At 44.9% G+C, this 17906-nt stretch overlaps 1 protein-coding gene across 5 annotated transcripts in view; it reads left to right on the top strand.

The window, feature by feature from the left end:
- The window catches only part of LOC111867191 (serine/threonine-protein phosphatase 4 regulatory subunit 1), a 233129-nt gene that overhangs the window by 56010 nt on the left and 159213 nt on the right, over positions 1-17906 (top strand). The window contains exon 1 of one of the 5 annotated variants that reach the window (XM_023856798.2): positions 16083-16294. The exons of the other annotated variants lie outside the window; for them this stretch is intronic. The gene's annotated coding sequence lies outside the window, so the exon portion shown is untranslated. Of the gene's footprint in view, positions 1-16082; positions 16295-17906 lie in introns of those variants that run through there. 5 annotated transcript variants of the gene reach the window in all.

Here is a 17906-nt window from a genome sequence, read left to right as displayed (position 1 = left end):
TCATCGGGATTCGAACCCGAGACCATCCGGCTTGTAGTATAGTGCCTCAATCAACTACGCTACCGCGAGATATCGTATGCCTAAAAGAAATGCGAAGTGCCTTGCTCCTGCAGAAGAGCCTTTCGTAAGAAAATCAAACAGCTGATTCCGGCAGAAAATCCAAAGTCAAAAGAGACCAAAAGAAAGTACACTATTGACGAAGATTTGGACTGTGGCGTATGCGTTGCCAGCTGTTCAGATGATGCACGCAGTAAGAAAGGTGCCAAATGGGTACAGTCCTCTTGCTGTTCAATAACATCTATACAGTGCCAACTGCTCCTGTACCGAGGCGTAAGGCGAGGAGTCCGAATGGGAAGTGGCATTGCCTTTTTGTGGTAAGACCAGCATCTACAGTAGTAGGACAATGTGCTTTTACTTTTTCCCCCCCTTTGACGCTACAGCCTCAATTTGGGTCTTGGCCTACCTCCATGAAACTCTCCCTTCACTTCGGTTTACTAGCTCTCAGACATTCGGTAGGACTCCTTGAGGGGCAGCTCGTCGCAAGACCTCTACCTGTACACAAACACTAAACATCCTTGCCCTCGGTGGCATTCGAACACACGATCCCGGCTTCCGAGCGAGCGAAGACAGTGCATGCCTTAGACCCGCTCGGCTACCGTGACCGACCGCTTTTACTTTTAATGTTCTCAGTAGGTAAAAAATGTAATTTATCTTTTATAGTTTTTACCTATGTTTATTGTAAAATAGCCGTGTTTCCGCCTATTGACGAAATTGCTGTATTACTAGTGGTAAATTAAATAGATCTACCACGGAACTATATGCAGATTTTCGGAAAATTAAGAAAAAAATACAAAACATAGAATATTACTTCTTCTGTTTGTATCGATATCAGTTTTGACCTACAAGCGCATTATTTTAATAAATATAGATAGACGTGAATATATCAACAAGAATAACAATTTGTAGGAAGAAGTAGCCGCCTGCTTTTCATTGATACCGCACGGACCTCATAGAAAACAATGCCTCCCACATTTCTTCGGTGCCGCGGGAATGTCTTTATGGAGTTGTTACCTAACAACAATAAGGGGATATGTAGACCCACAGACATACGCGTCCAACAGTTCTATTTCTTATACTCGTATTTGTTCCCTAGCAATGGAAGGGGATACACCTTGCCGGGCCGTTGCCTGGCAACGATAGGAGGGGTACACATGCAGTTACATATTGATGGGATGGATTTATGAAGTACACCGTTGAGATGGGCTCAGGTGCCGTGGTACACTTACCGAGGTTCATGTCTCCACGGCCTTTTGTTGGACCTTGGCCGCCTTTTCAGTTGATCTTTTTACACAGTCGGTAGGACTCCTTGGACCGGGGGGGGGGTTAGCCCGTTGCAAGGCCGCTACCTACACACAGAATAAACGCACTGAGACATCCATACCCCAAGTGGGATTCGAACTCACGATCCAAATGTTTGAGCGGACGAAGACTTTATGCCTTAGACCGCGCGGCTTCTGTGATCGTCCAAGATTGGTTCAGGTTTTCAAATTTTAATAACGGGGAAGATTTTGCATACAGACAGACAGCACGGAGATCGCATAAGCGTACTTTCATTTTTTTTTTCATAGTTGGGAAAATAAGCGAAGAATACGACGAACATATCTTATTTCAAAGAATACCGTCTTCTGGGATGTGGCGCCTTGTAGATCTTATGTGAACCGACGTTTCGGATGATCGTATCTGCAGCCACCTGCTCAAGCTGGTTCCTCGCTCCCGGATTTTTCTACCCTGAAAATGGTGGTGACGCGTTCCTCCTAAATATCGGTTCACATAAGTTCTACACGGCGCCACAACCCAGAAGACTGCATTCTTCATATACCTTACTTTTTTACCCTGCTATCTGGAACCAGCGCATGCGCGCTCAGTTTCAGCTCATGATAATGAAGCGTTCCACCAAACTTCAAGATAGTTACGAGTGCTTTGCGGACCGCCGACAGGAGATGCCTGTCGATTTTGGGAATTTAGCGTGGCGCAAACACCCCTTTGCTACCTGCTCTCACACTGAGTCATATTAACGTACGAGGTAATATTTTATATTGTCTTCTAGTAATATCTGCAAAAAATTAATGTCATAAAATTATGAGAATTGTTGCCCGGTATACGAAATATCTCAGCATGTATTGCACAGCCACGACTCCCCGAAAGGAAAGACTTCCAGAAGCTGTTAAAACGTGCCAGTGGGTTATTAGGCTGTTCAGCAACGATAAGCCCCCCGCTCCCCCGCGTATCGTCACTTTGCGTTCCGGAAGCTGCCATTGGAGGTTTGCCCCTCTGACGGGCCTCTGATTCAACTACTGATCTTCGTAGTGTAGAGGGTAATTAGGCTAATCTCTGTATACACGTTACGCGAATAGAGGTCTCCCCATCCTGAGTTTTTGTTCGTTTGTTTGTCTCTGTTTGTTTGCTTTGCCTCAGTGGTATAGTGGTCAGAGTTCCTGGCTACAGATCCAGAGGTCCCGGGTTCGATTCCCGGCGCTACAAGATTTTCTGAGAAATGGATCTGGAGCGGGGTCCACTCAGCCTCATAGGGATAATTGAAGAGCTACTTGAACGGAAAAGTAACGGCTCCGGTCTAGAAAACTGAGATTAACAGCCGCGGGCATTCGTTGCGCTGACCACGCGACACCCTCTATCCGCTAACGTTGGCACTAACTTCGCCGACAAGCGGCGGTCGCTCGGTCGGTATAGTGCGTTTGCGGACTAAAGCCACGGAGTTTGTTGCTTTTTGTTTGTTCATTTATTGAATCATTCTCAGTTACATACGCTGCAGACAGGCTTATAGCGCCGCATTAGATGATTACATGGATTAGCTTAAAGCCTCTACTGCGCCAGAATTCTGTTCGGAGAACTGCGAAATGTTACGCGAATCTTCAGGCAGGTTCGGCGGCCTAAGGGGCCAAGAATCGAATCCGAGATCTCCAAAATGCGAAGCATGATTGGGAACCAGTGGGCCGCGACGTCACGTTTCGTAGTTTTTGTGTCTTAGTTCGCGGTTAAGTAAGATGATTATGCGGACTTCTGAGGCGTAGAACCTCGAGAATACGGATCGTAGTCAAGTGTGGGCCGTTTGTATTGGAATGGTTCACAGTTTAGATGATTTCCGTAACTATTTAGGAAAATTAATAATTCGAAGATTCATGTGGGCCACGCGAAATATTTTGATTTTATGGCCAAGACTTTGGAATTGCATCTACTGTGGTGGAAACTTGTTTGTCGGTATGTTATTAACAGATCTGCAAGTCCTCTAGGAACTGATTAGTCGGATTTAATATATACAGGGTTTGATACGTCGGAACCTTAACGGATCACGTCACGAGCCACTGCTTTTAGTACAGTTTGTGTTCTTTTAGAATTGCACATAAATTGCAGAAAAGAAAACCAAACTAACTCTGTACCCTGTAGTCCGCAAGCGAATTATACCGACCGAGCGACCGCCGCTTGTCGGCCAGCGATAGAGGGTGGCGCGTGGTCAGCGCAACGGATCCACACGGCCGTTAATCTCGGTTTTCTAGACCGGAGCCGCTATTTCCTTGAAATAGCTCCTCAGTTATCCTCACGAAGCAGAGTGGACCCCGTTCCAGACCCACTACTTCTGAGAATATCTGGTATAGCCGGGAACCGATCCCGGGACCTCTGGATCTGTAGCCAGGAACTCTGACCGCTAGACCACAGAGGCGGTCATACCTAAATGTCATAGACTTAAAAGATACCTCTCGCAAGAGAACATAATTTGCAGTAGTACGCTAACTAGACTGTCTTGCGTTCCTTTCCTTTTTGCTGTTTAACCGGAGTTCTGTGTTGAAGTTAGTGGTCTCCATGCAGTATATTATATACCCCCGTCTAAATCGGAACGAGGATTAACTAGAAACCCGCTTTCGTTTGAACATGTCCATAACCTCGAGACTGTAGGACATGAGACCGTGTAATGACTTTAAGTACAATAAACGCAAACTGTTAACTCAGAAGCAGTTAATAAGTTGTGAAAGTTTGTGACGATGGTACATTGATACAAATATTATGTTTCTGGACATTATCCATCGGCCTGTTTTTTATTTAAAACAATGTTTCCGTCTGCAGGCAGAACCTACTCAGTTGGACGCAATCGATATAGCCCCTATTTCCGGACACCACCAACACAAGATAGAGTATTGGGCCCAACTGAGTAGGTTTTACCTGAAGACGACAGAATGCAGTTTCCGAAATGTTGTGTTTCAAAATAAAAATAGGACGATGGATGATGTCCGGAAACATAATATTTGTATTAACGGAAGTTGTTTCAATATTTATTGCCTTATTCCGAACTTCACTTCTTCTAAAAAGAGAAAATGAATAAGGCATATACGTGAAACTATGCACTGTGCTCAGTAGCAACGTAAGTGGGGTTATGTATACTTGTCACAAGTCAGAGCTATATTTGAATCACAAATACATGCAATTTACACTGCGCATCCCTCTGACCTCGCGCTTGGCCGGTCACGTAATAAGAAAGTTACGTTTTTTTTAATACGCTGCGCAGTATCTTTTTACTTAGAAGAATCTCTCTGAAAATGAAAGTACTTAGGTGGCTTAGGACTCCATTGTATCAAGAGTTTACGGTACTACACCTGTAGTGGAATGGTGTACTTCCTGCCGGGTGCTGCGTTTCGATTCCCGATCTCAGGAAGGGTGTTTCTCTTCGCTACCGTGCCCCCAACAGTTTTGGGCTCCCTTCACTGTACTGGAAAATACATTTTGGGAACATTCCCCTGGGTCGGAGTGTGATGCAGTTTGTCTCTTCCGTCTAGAGCTTGTCCTAGATTCGTCCTTGCAGCCCTTCATGCTGTGTCCTTGAGACACCCACAGCCTTGCGGCACTTAACCACGATTCGAAAGGGAACCGTTAATGCGGATTCCTGAGTTAGGCGTTCAGGGTGCTTAATTACCGATGTCGAATGTGTTCTTGTTGGAGGCAGCGCGTACCCCCGTTACGTCACCTTGAGAGCTCAAGAGTAGAATATGCGTCATAGGCTGCGTATTGTTGGAAACGATGTTTTCTATTCGATTCGTGCGAAGTGTTTTTGAAGAAGAGTTCAGTTGAGAATCGGCAGTCGAGTTCCGAAGTTCCAAGTGAGCGGTTAGTCGAGAGTTGGGCTCTGCAAAGGAGCACGAGAAGATGGCGATTTGCTGTATATTCAGGTGTGAAGTGTTAACCAGCGGTCAGCGGCGTGACCACGGAGGCTGAGAAATCTCCATTTTGTTAAATCTGTTGTCAGGAAACGGCTAGTGGAGACTGTAATAGGCTGTAGTTACGAGCCTGTGTGTGTGTCAGTGAACTGCAAAGTGTAGTTATCCGTACTCCGGTTATAGGCACGCCTCTTCATAGTGACAGTATTGTTAAATACAAACCACATCTAGTGTAAAAGGCTGAAGATCCTCGTGAGAGAGATAAATTACATAATTACGCATTTGTGGCATGATGAGCTGATCTGTGAAGTTAGATTTCAAGTTCATTTAAAGTAGGGTTTAATAGAGGTCTCTGTGCTCAGAGTTCCTGCCTACAGATCCAGAGGTACCGGGTTCGATTCTCGGCGCCATTAGATTTTCTGAGAAACAGTGGGTTTGGAACGAGGTCCACTCAGCCTCGTGAGGATAATTGAGGAGCTATTTCAAGGAAATAGCGGCTCCGGTCTAGAGAACTGAGATTAACGGCCGTGGGGATCCTTTGCGCTGACCACGCGACACCCTCTATCCGCAAAGTTGGCACTAGCTTCGCCGACAAGCGGCGGTCGCTCGGTCGGTATAGTTCGCTTGCGGGCTACAGGCCACGGAGTTTTTTGATAGAGGTCGATGCAGACCAGAAACAAACTAGGCATTTTTTTGTTCGTAGATACGAGGTGTACTAAATTTAATCGAAATTCTTTAAGTAGTTTGAACGACCGTAGAAAGACGGGAATATTTATAGGATTCCTTGAAAAAAATATACGAGTGCAGCATCACACACCCAGCTGTCGTTACCCCGTGGAGTGGACAGAAGGCTGGGTTCGTTCAAAATTCATTTTCATGCTTTCCGATAGAAGTATGTGGGTCGTCTGGCCCATATTTAATAACTTCTAACCGATCACTGCCGATCACAGTGGCCGGGCAGCCTAAGGCTTGAACTGTCTTCGCCCGCTCGAACACTGGGATCGCGGGTTCGAATCCCACTCGAGGCATGGATATTTGTCTTATGTTCATTCTGTGTTTGTGTTGTCGTGTGTACGTAGCGGCCTTGCGACTGGCTGATCACTCGTCCAGGGAGTCCTACCGACTGTCTAAAGATTAAGAACTGAAGTGAAACGAAGCGTTTCACGGATACGCTGTTCTCCAGAGGGAGCAACAGGAATATGAACGAACGAACGAAGCGATCATCGCTGTAGGGTGCTGAAAACTCGCGCGTGTCTGAAGAAGGCTGGGAAGGACCAGTGTTGTGATTTCATTTCGGTTTCATTCGTGATTTCCTCAGTCTTAACATGGTAGTAATGCCACGAGGTGCTTCGAACTGTAAATTTGATTTTGCTGTAAAGTTATATTACTGATATTTTTGTCCCTCTTTCAGCGCTATCTTTATATTGCATGTTGTGGGAATGTTAGGTAAGAGATTGAAATGTTGGTCTTAGGCTGGTTTAGTAGGGACATGTATCAAGGTTTTATTACAAATGTGTGGTCACTTCTAGCACCACCGCAAGCATCTGGTCTGCGTAGCGTATCTCTGTTGACTGTTAGGGCGGCCGCACACAAACTGCGTCAAGACAAGCATCAAGACATGAGACAAAAGACGCAGTCTTGCTTCATTTGTGATTCGTCAGCATCATGACTCAGACTGGTGTGCGGCGGTTTTCATAATCTCATTCGTTTCAACTGTGCTCCTTTCTTTGCGTCATGTCCCAGACATCGTGTCTTGACGCATGCCGGTGTGCGGCCTGCCTTATTGCTTAGAGAAGGGATTGCTCCTGTTAGTCAATACTTTTGGCAGTGGTGGTAGGTAAACACATTCCGTGACACCCCGACAAGAAGTACATGGACTGAAGTTAGGAGATCTCTAAGGTCAGAGGATTGATCGTGCTCCATCTTGAAATGCCGGCCCCCGCGGAACATGTGTAACCCTGGACTAGCTCGGGGAACGCGCTGCGTAATATTGCGTTAGACGTTTCCCTCGCTCCGGATACACGTGCAGGGCGTACGGCGCAGCTGCAGCAAGTATCGGTGCAGAGGCTACTGTTACCGCCACCGGCACTGACCCATGGCCATATCGACGGAGCCAGTAACCGAGAGAACGCGGCGTGAGGAGATAGTGCAGCGGATTGTGGTGGTGGAGGTCGGCGGAAGCAGAAGAATACAGATTTGCGCACGTTATGTTTATGAACTTGAATCTGCCTTCTCGGAGAGGAGGTACCAAAGTAAGGAACATGACCCTGGGTTGCTGTTACATCACAGTTTGGCCAGAGCTCGGCACCAAGACACGTTTCGGTCGAGAGATTCGGCCCCTAAGCAGGAAGTCAGCCAGATTCACGTAGCTGTTTCTGGGTCGCCCATGGGCAATGCTTCCTGCACAGGAAGCCTTCCTCGTTTGTCTTTCAGTGCCTCTCCTTAATTAAATTCTTTTCAACTTTGGCATCATTGTCATCGATTCTGAGTGCTGCTAGAAGCAACTCTACAGATGTTCCGCCCATATGGCGTTTGATAGGTTACTTTCTTGGGGGTGGAGTTGGGATAGCACAGTCGCTAGAGCGAAGAAGAAGCTACATTTCTCTCCTCTCCAAAGCGTCCAACCCAGCTATGGGACCCACCAAGTGGTTACCGGTAGCGATTTCCACCGGCAGTGAAGCGGCCGAATCGTGCCGAGATCAAGAATGGTGGGATTAAACCTCCACTCCACACATGTCCTCATGGCGTAGTAATTAATTAAGCACAGTGGTAACTTTGAAGCCGAGATGACACAGTTGGTGTAGCGACTGGCTGCGGGCTGGACGACCAAGGGGTCGGAGTTTCAGTCCAGGTAGGGTCAAGAATTTTCTCTTCTCCACGTCATCTAGACCGACTCTGTGGCCCACCCAACCTCCTATCCAATGGATACCGGGGGCTCTTTCTCCGGGGGTAAAGCGGCAGGGGCGTGAAGCTGACAACTCACCTGTATCTAGTGCCGAAGTTAAGAAAATGTGGACCTATACATCCACTACCCCATATGCCTTCTTGGCGTAGTGTTTAATTAGTTAAGCACAGGGACAACTTTACCTTTTTTACCTTTACCAGTGATAACTGTGCCTCTTTTTACGCTCTTGGCGATACGAACATTTGGGCAGGACTTTTCGAAACATTCTGCATATTTGGTGCCAAATTCTAAGTCATGTTAGAAATTGTAAGATTTGAGGTTTTCACGGCGGTGACTATGAAGAAAGCCGTCTTCTGGGATATGGAGCCGTATAGAAATTGTGTTAACCAACGTTTCGGAGGAACAGCTGGACACCTGCTCTGCTTGTTAGCTCGCGGATTTCTTGTCTTCTACCCTGAAGATGGAGGCGATACGTTCCTCCGAAACGTCGGTTAACACAATTTCTACACGGCTCCACATTCCAAAAGACGGCTTTCTTCATGTTAGAAATTGTTTGTGGCGCGTTTGTTCCTCCTGTAAACTGTTGTCCCCAGCACGTTTCTTATTGGACTGATATTGGTCCTCGAAGACAGCCAGAAATCATCCGGGCAGAGTCACATGACCAAGGTAGGAGCTCCTAAATTCCGTTTTTTTAACGAAAAAGTTAACCCATGGCAAAAAGGCAGTATAAAAAGTCGCTTTACATGACGCTCACACTGCGACTGGCGATTGTGGTGTGTTGAGACTATCCGTGGGAACAATTGAAACATCTGAAGCAGAGTTATCAACTTCTGGCGGGAAAGTATTTGTAACGCCAAGAGAGCGGGGACTCTTAGAACGCACTTCGGAGATAAGCTTCTACTGATCTGTAGGCGAAGGTCAGAATTATTGCGTCGTTTGAGGTTAAATATTCTGTGCAGAAGTTCGCAAGCTGTTTGATAAGAAATTCAGTAGCAAAAGAACCATTCACTCTACAGGCCTAACATTCTGGATTTTCTCTTCAAACTTATGACGATGATTACATCAGTGAACATAAGTCCCAAGACCGATGGTAATTAAATCCGACATTAAATGACCTTGTGATCAAAACACGGACACTTATTGAGAATGAACTGAGGTAATATTAAACTAAAAAAAAAGCTCGGACGTTCTTCTGTCCTTTGAAACTAGTACGAAGTAACATGTCACACAGATGTGTGATTAATCTGTATATACGCAGAAAAATATTACGTTTATATAAATGTATATTGACGTTGCAGCCCATTTCGAATCCTAGTCTCCAGTTATTGACATTTCTTTTAATCGCTATAAGATTCGAGGGAGGAAGGTTGTGTCATCATTAAGGCGTCCTCAGTCACAGGGCGGTGTGTACATTTCTTATGCTGATGCTGTAATGGTCACACCGTCATGAGTAGTTTCTTCTGGAATCTGGCAGTGGCATGTCTTTCACTGTAGATGTACTGGTTACAACACCGTGATTCCAGTTCTTCTGGAATCGGGCAGTGGCATGTCTTTCACTGTAGATGTACTGGTTACAACGCCGTGATTCCAGTTCTTCTGGAATCGGGCAGCGGCATGTCTTTCACTTAGATGTACCGGTTAAAACGCCGTGATCCCAATTCTTCTGGAATCGGGCAGCGGAATGTCTTTCACTGTAGATGTACTGGTTACAACACCGTGATTCCAGTTCTTCTGGAATCGGGCAGTGGCATGTCTTTCACTGTAGATGTACTGGTTACAACGCCTTGATTCCAATTCTTCAGGAATCCCATAGTGGCATGTCTTTCACTGTATATGTACAGGTTACAACGCCTTGATTCCAATTCTTCAGGAATCCCATAGTGGCATGTCTTTCACTGTATATGTACAGGTTACAACGCCTTGATTCCAATTCTTCAGGAATCCCATAGTGGCATGTCTTTCACTGTATATGTACAGGTTACAACGCCTTGATTCCAATTCTTCAGGAATCCCATAGTGGCATGTCTTTCACTGTATATGTACAGGTTACAACGCCTTGATTCCAATTCTTCAGGAATCCCATAGTGGCATGTCTTTCACTGTATATGTACAGGTTACAACGCCTTGATTCCAATTCTTCAGGAATCCCATAGTGGCATGTCTTTCACTGTATATGTACAGGTTACAACGCCTTGATTCCAATTCTTCAGGAATCCCATAGTGGCATGTCTTTCACTGTATATGTACAGGTTACAACGCCTTGATTCCAATTCTTCAGGAATCCCATAGTGGCATGTCTTTCACTGTATATGTACAGGTTACAACGCCTTGATTCCAATTCTTCAGGAATCCCATAGTGGCATGTCTTTCACTGTATATGTACAGGTTACAACGCCTTGATTCCAATTCTTCAGGAATCCCATAGTGGCATGTCTTTCACTGTATATGTACAGGTTACAACGCCTTGATTCCAATTCTTCAGGAATCCCATAGTGGCATGTCTTTCACTGTATATGTACAGGTTACAACGCCTTGATTCCAATTCTTCAGGAATCCCATAGTGGCATGTCTTTCACTGTATATGTACAGGTTACAACGCCTTGATTCCAATTCTTCAGGAATCCCATAGTGGCATGTCTTTCACTGTATATGTACAGGTTACAACGCCTTGATTCCAATTCTTCAGGAATCCCATAGTGGCATGTCTTTCACTGTATATGTACAGGTTACAACGCCTTGATTCCAATTCTTCAGGAATCCCATAGTGGCATGTCTTTCACTGTATATGTACAGGTTACAACGCCTTGATTCCAATTCTTCAGGAATCCCATAGTGGCATGTCTTTCACTGTATATGTACAGGTTACAACGCCTTGATTCCAATTCTTCAGGAATCCCATAGTGGCATGTCTTTCACTGTATATGTACAGGTTACAACGCCTTGATTCCAATTCTTCAGGAATCCCATAGTGGCATGTCTTTCACTGTATATGTACAGGTTACAACGCCTTGATTCCAATTCTTCAGGAATCCCATAGTGGCATGTCTTTCACTGTATATGTACAGGTTACAACGCCTTGATTCCAATTCTTCAGGAATCCCATAGTGGCATGTCTTTCACTGTATATGTACAGGTTACAACGCCTTGATTCCAATTCTTCAGGAATCCCATAGTGGCATGTCTTTCACTGTATATGTACAGGTTACAACGCCTTGATTCCAATTCTTCAGGAATCCCATAGTGGCATGTCTTTCACTGTATATGTACAGGTTACAACGCCTTGATTCCAATTCTTCAGGAATCCCATAGTGGCATGTCTTTCACTGTATATGTACAGGTTACAACGCCTTGATTCCAATTCTTCAGGAATCCCATAGTGGCATGTCTTTCACTGTATATGTACAGGTTACAACGCCTTGATTCCAATTCTTCAGGAATCCCATAGTGGCATGTCTTTCACTGTATATGTACAGGTTACAACGCCTTGATTCCAATTCTTCAGGAATCCCATAGTGGCATGTCTTTCACTGTATATGTACAGGTTACAACGCCTTGATTCCAATTCTTCAGGAATCCCATAGTGGCATGTCTTTCACTGTATATGTACAGGTTACAACGCCTTGATTCCAATTCTTCAGGAATCCCATAGTGGCATGTCTTTCACTGTATATGTACAGGTTACAACGCCTTGATTCCAATTCTTCAGGAATCCCATAGTGGCATGTCTTTCACTGTATATGTACAGGTTACAACGCCTTGATTCCAATTCTTCAGGAATCCCATAGTGGCATGTCTTTCACTGTATATGTACAGGTTACAACGCCTTGATTCCAATTCTTCAGGAATCCCATAGTGGCATGTCTTTCACTGTATATGTACAGGTTACAACGCCTTGATTCCAATTCTTCAGGAATCCCATAGTGGCATGTCTTTCACTGTATATGTACAGGTTACAACGCCTTGATTCCAATTCTTCAGGAATCCCATAGTGGCATGTCTTTCACTGTATATGTACAGGTTACAACGCCTTGATTCCAATTCTTCAGGAATCCCATAGTGGCATGTCTTTCACTGTATATGTACAGGTTACAACGCCTTGATTCCAATTCTTCAGGAATCCCATAGTGGCATGTCTTTCACTGTATATGTACAGGTTACAACGCCTTGATTCCAATTCTTCAGGAATCCCATAGTGGCATGTCTTTCACTGTATATGTACAGGTTACAACGCCTTGATTCCAATTCTTCAGGAATCCCATAGTGGCATGTCTTTCACTGTATATGTACAGGTTACAACGCCTTGATTCCAATTCTTCAGGAATCCCATAGTGGCATGTCTTTCACTGTATATGTACAGGTTACAACGCCTTGATTCCAATTCTTCAGGAATCCCATAGTGGCATGTCTTTCACTGTATATGTACAGGTTACAACGCCTTGATTCCAATTCTTCAGGAATCCCATAGTGGCATGTCTTTCACTGTATATGTACAGGTTACAACGCCTTGATTCCAATTCTTCAGGAATCCCATAGTGGCATGTCTTTCACTGTATATGTACAGGTTACAACGCCTTGATTCCAATTCTTCAGGAATCCCATAGTGGCATGTCTTTCACTGTATATGTACAGGTTACAACGCCTTGATTCCAATTCTTCAGGAATCCCATAGTGGCATGTCTTTCACTGTATATGTACAGGTTACAACGCCTTGATTCCAATTCTTCAGGAATCCCATAGTGGCATGTCTTTCACTGTAGATGTACTGGTTACAACACCGTGATTCTAGTTCTTCTGGAATCGGGCAGTGGCATGTCTTTCACTGTAGATGTACTGGTTACTACGCCATGACCGAATTGGGGAATTGGAGAGTGGCATTTCTTTCACTCTTGATAACGCCACGATTTAGTTATTCTCTAGTCGGGTAGTAGCATTTTTTTTTCGCAGTAGATATACTGGTTGTAACGCCATGAACCAGTGTGAACACCTAAGATCGGTAATGGGAACCCCATGTAAATAAGAGACTGGTCAGTAATTCTAGGGACAATGTTACAGCAGCGTGATATGATGTAATTTTAGTAAATGGTAAGGTAAAGTTGCCCCTGTGCTTATCTCATTAAGCACTACGCCATGAAGGCGACCGCTGCACTAGTTGGAGGTGAGTAGCCAGCTTCACATCCCTGCCGCTTTACCCTAGGGGGAAGAGCCCCCGGCACTCATTGGATAGGAGGTTGGGTGGGCCCCAGAGCCGGTCTGGACGAAGTGGAGAAGAGAACATTCTTGATCCTACCGGTACTCGAACGTTGAGCCCTCAGACGTCCATCCAGTAGCCAGTCGCTATACCAACTACGCTCTTTCGGCTCCCCTAAAGAGATATTGTGTAAGAAAAAGGCAAGCTGTTGAAATGCGAACGTTTAAGTAACACAGATTTTACTCTCTTTCTGTAGATGTATGCATGGGGCGTGTAGCCCCCCCCTGTTCAGACAATACAGAGTTACCCGTTAAATCTGATGCTGACATTCGTTCCATTTCATATATAATGAGTACACAGCCGCGTCACGGACTTTGTTCTTTCTATCGGAGTATGCACCACTGCCTCATCATAGGGTTGTTATTCGTAGTCTCGTCACTAGGTGGCAGAGGCAGAGAATTTCTCTTCTTCACCACATCCTGATCGACTCTGTGCCATGAGCTCTTTCGTCTCGGGTGTAAGGTGGGAGAAATATGAAATGCCTGCATTCCATCAAGGTCACTACTCGTAAAGTTTGTATACATTTTCTGCTTGTCCATGTGCTACATGCCACGACCGCTCGCCGCACCACTAGAACTATCTGTAAAGATTACAATTAGGAGTTTCCTTGTTATGCGATTTAAAAGTTGTTTGTAAGCAAAACATTGAGATGATGAAATAAAATGGACGATGAATAGTGAGTATTTTTCTGCCCCACCCATCATATTCTTCTGGCAACTCTCTAAGGTCTTTTTGTTTATTGAATGGCACCTTCTCAACTTCATAGGTTATGTGATGTCGAATAATTCGATCATGGTGTTGAATTTAGAAGTGAAAACAGGCGTTTCGTGGCTTAATTTAAGATTATATATCCAGTATTTACTAAGAGAGAGGATGATGATAACCGCCTCTGTGGTCTAGTGGTCAGTTCCTGGCTACAGATCCAGAAGTCCCGGGTTCGATTCCCAGCACGAAGTAGTGGGTCTGGAACGGGGTCCACTCACCCTCGTGAGGATAAATGGAATAGGAAAGTAGCGGCTACGGTCTAGAAAACCGAAAGTAATGGCCGTGGGGTTTCGCTGCGCTGACCACGCGACACCCTCTATCCGCTAAAGTTGGCACTAACTTCACCGACAAGCGGCGGTCGCTCGGTCAGTAATAGTTCGCTTGCCGACTCAAACCACGGAGTTGTATGTCCTATATTTGCTGAGAGAGAGAGAGAGTGGGTGATAAAGCCGTGAGAACTTACGGCAATCCACCACTCGACCGAGATTGCAGACTAGAACCCCCAACATACGAATCTTTTGGCCACTACACGGCGACGTTCGGTTGAATCTTCGTGCCCTATAGCTGAAACAGAAGACTGCCCACAGGGTTTAATCCTTGGAATAGGAACAGGAACATTGTACGTGACTTCGGACCTTGCCCAGAAGGCGTATAGGGGACATGGCGGTGAAACTTTCCGTATTATTTGCGTACGCATTAGAAGTCTGCTTTATCCTTCGGCCGACTTACTGCTGGGATCAAACATTAGTACCTATTAAAGGGAAGCCTGGGCTGGACATTGAGAAGGCCTTGTTGTGGTGGCCGATTTGCCCCTTTCGAGAATCGAACGCCGATCATTTAGCATGCAACTAACTTCATGGAGTTGAGCCGTTCTTGAGAAGCCATCAGTTGTGCGGCCACTAAAAAATTTCCCAGCATTTTATGGAACTCGAATGTTCATTACCGTGTTCACAAGAGCGCTCCACTGGTCCCTACCCTGAGCCAGATGGATCAAGTCCATACCATCCCATCCTGTCTAAGATCTATTTTAACATTCTCCACGCACCTACGCCTTGGTCTTCCTAATGGTATCTTTCCTTCTGGCTTTCCCACCAATATCCTATATCCAATCCTCTTCTCTACGTATATTCCACAAGGCAGTATACTCTGCACAGTTATATATGACCACACTTCCACTGGTCACATCGGCAACGGTACTTGTCGCAATACTTTTCGCCGGGTCACACTGAGATGCAGTTGTTTCCTGTGTCACGGATCGTGTGGAGGTCGGACGTTGTCCTTCCTGCATGCACGTGCTGCTGCTACTGCGTACTTATGATTTTGGGCGAGGTCTTCTATGACTTGCTTATTACAGATGTAAGCCATCCATTTGCCTACGTAAATAAGTTCAGATATTACGAACATGCAACACGATGCTAGTAAGTTATCAGTTTTTATATCGTTATCACAACGAGAGTTACCTGTGACGGACAGACGACGAATGGCTCCTTTTCCCGCCACTACAAGCGCGCGCATTACGTAATGTGCTGCAAGTCGTTGAGATCAGGCCGTACTGCGCACACACAAAAATCGATCGTTGTGCCGAACACAAGCAGCGAGAGAGCAAACAGAGACCTGAAGGAGGGGCAGGATACTGTTATGATCTTCTTTAGTTTTGTAGCTGTGGGCTGAATTGTTAACAGTGCTGATTGTGAAGACATTTGTGTGTGCGTGTGATGTGTTTACAGAGTCTATATAGGACCTAAATAACACCGTTATCATGATAAAACTCCCGACATGATGGTACCAGGCTGGCCCCACCCTTCTTGTAGTATAAGCAGCAGCAGGCAAGCCCGCCAGCCTAGCTGTTCCCGCGCGCCGGCAAGAACCGGATGTGACGACGTATGTGTGTGCGCGCGCTGCGGCCTTCACAAACAGAAAACGACATGGCGGAGGACGCAGTTTGTGTGAAAGTTTCTGTATCGTTGTTTACCAGATTGAAAAGCGTAGATACAGGTCGTGTGTGTTTGTGCTTGAGGAACCGCGTTGCGAGTGGATTTCCACGTGTTGATTGGATATTTTAAAGGATGTCGCCAATTACAGAATGTGTGTACTTGTGCCATTTTAATGGCGTTTTCACTACTACATCGTGCAGCGTAGAGCTGGGAGTAAGAGGTACAGTAGTACATGTGTTACGTGTGCCTAGTTTTTGTAGACTAAGTTAAATTTAAAATTATATGAAGTATGGTTTTGCAGTTCAAGCGTTATAAATTTAATTGCGTGTTGTGTATCAAGCTTAGCAGCATGATTCCACATAAGATGTGGTTTATTTTATGTTCTTATTGCTCTGGACTGCCGAAGGTTACTGGCCGTGGTAAGCCTGTTTAAACGCACTTCAGACGTTACGATTTTAGTAGTTTGTCTTATTAATACGTATTAAGTAAATTAACGCTTTTGCCCAGTTTGATCAATAGAAGTGGATGCTATAGACATTTGTAGTGATACGTTGATGAGATTTTTATAATAATCTTCATATATTGTTGGGCTTCCAAACAAGTTCAGCGGGCAGTACATTCGTTTTTCGCTGCTTGTGGGCGTGTGTATATCGTAAAGTTGTGGCTTGAAAGTTATTAAATGATGTTTGCACTTGTCATTAAGCTTTACTTTTTCATTTGTACGACAATCGAAAAGATATGTTATGTTCTGTGTATTAACCTACGAAAATCTGAGTATGTAACATATGAAAGCAACTTCCTCGTTATTCATGTAATTGTTATTAGATTTGAAATTATAGGACTAGTATTTATTTGACTGCTCGGAAGATGTGCAGGTCTGGATACGCTATTCCAACATTTCTGATGTATTCGTAACTTGCATTGTGTTGTGAAACGTTTTCTTTCGGCTTATACAAAGTTGGATATTACGTTATACAGACGGGGGTGCTATTTGAACTGCCCAGCACACGACCCCCATACACCCATACCACGAATTATGTGCGCGGGGCGGTTTCGACGGCAGCTGGGTTCGATAGACTGCGTAAGACTTAATGGAACACATCCAGTTATATGTTTCTTAATCCAGAGCGTTTTGCCCTTGAGCTCGTGACTTCGGTGCTGCTTCTATAAACAAGAACAATATTTTCTGCGTATTTCACAACGGAATAATGTTACTGTAAAGCATGGTCGCACTTAAACCACTTTGGGAACAGCTTTCCAAGTCGGTGGCCATTTATGAGTGAATTGAAATTGTATTTGCGGTAGCTGTATATCCCAGACAACTTTACAGCACTGGCTACTCAAGAACTGTCACAGAACCTTCTAATTTTCATCATTTTGTGGCCCTGAATTAGGTCCTATATAAAGTTAGTAATCCAGTCACCCCCTTAGTGGTTGTGGACGTGAAATGTTCTGGAACTTCAGAAAATGCCGGCCATTTATATGTACCAGTGTATGTATGGAAGTCTTGTTTAGGGATATATATCCTAAGAAGAGGAGGCACGCGGGAGCATAGTTGGTTGAGGCTCTCTGCTACAGGCTGGGAGGTTGCGGGTTCGATTCCAGATGCCTTTTTTTTTTTCTTTCTGTTTTTCCAGTTGGCCTAAACATCCCAACCACACTATGGCCCTGGGGTCGACTCTCTCTTTCGGGGGCATAAAGGGCGGCTGGCGCGCAAGGTTGGCACCCTCACCGCCATCTGTGAGTTGATTATCTAGAAAATGAGGGAGACTCGAGGTCTCAGAACCCTATGGACCTGCATGGCCTGTTACAGGGATAGCGTTAGCTGTTTA

The sequence above is a fragment of the Cryptotermes secundus genome, unplaced genomic scaffold, assembly GCF_002891405.2.
Source record: "Cryptotermes secundus unplaced genomic scaffold, Csec_1.0 scaffold518, whole genome shotgun sequence".
Lineage (NCBI taxonomy): Eukaryota > Metazoa > Arthropoda > Insecta > Blattodea > Kalotermitidae > Cryptotermes > Cryptotermes secundus.
The sequence above is the reverse complement of the archived record's forward strand: the minus strand, read 5'-3'. Positions and strand labels throughout refer to the sequence as shown.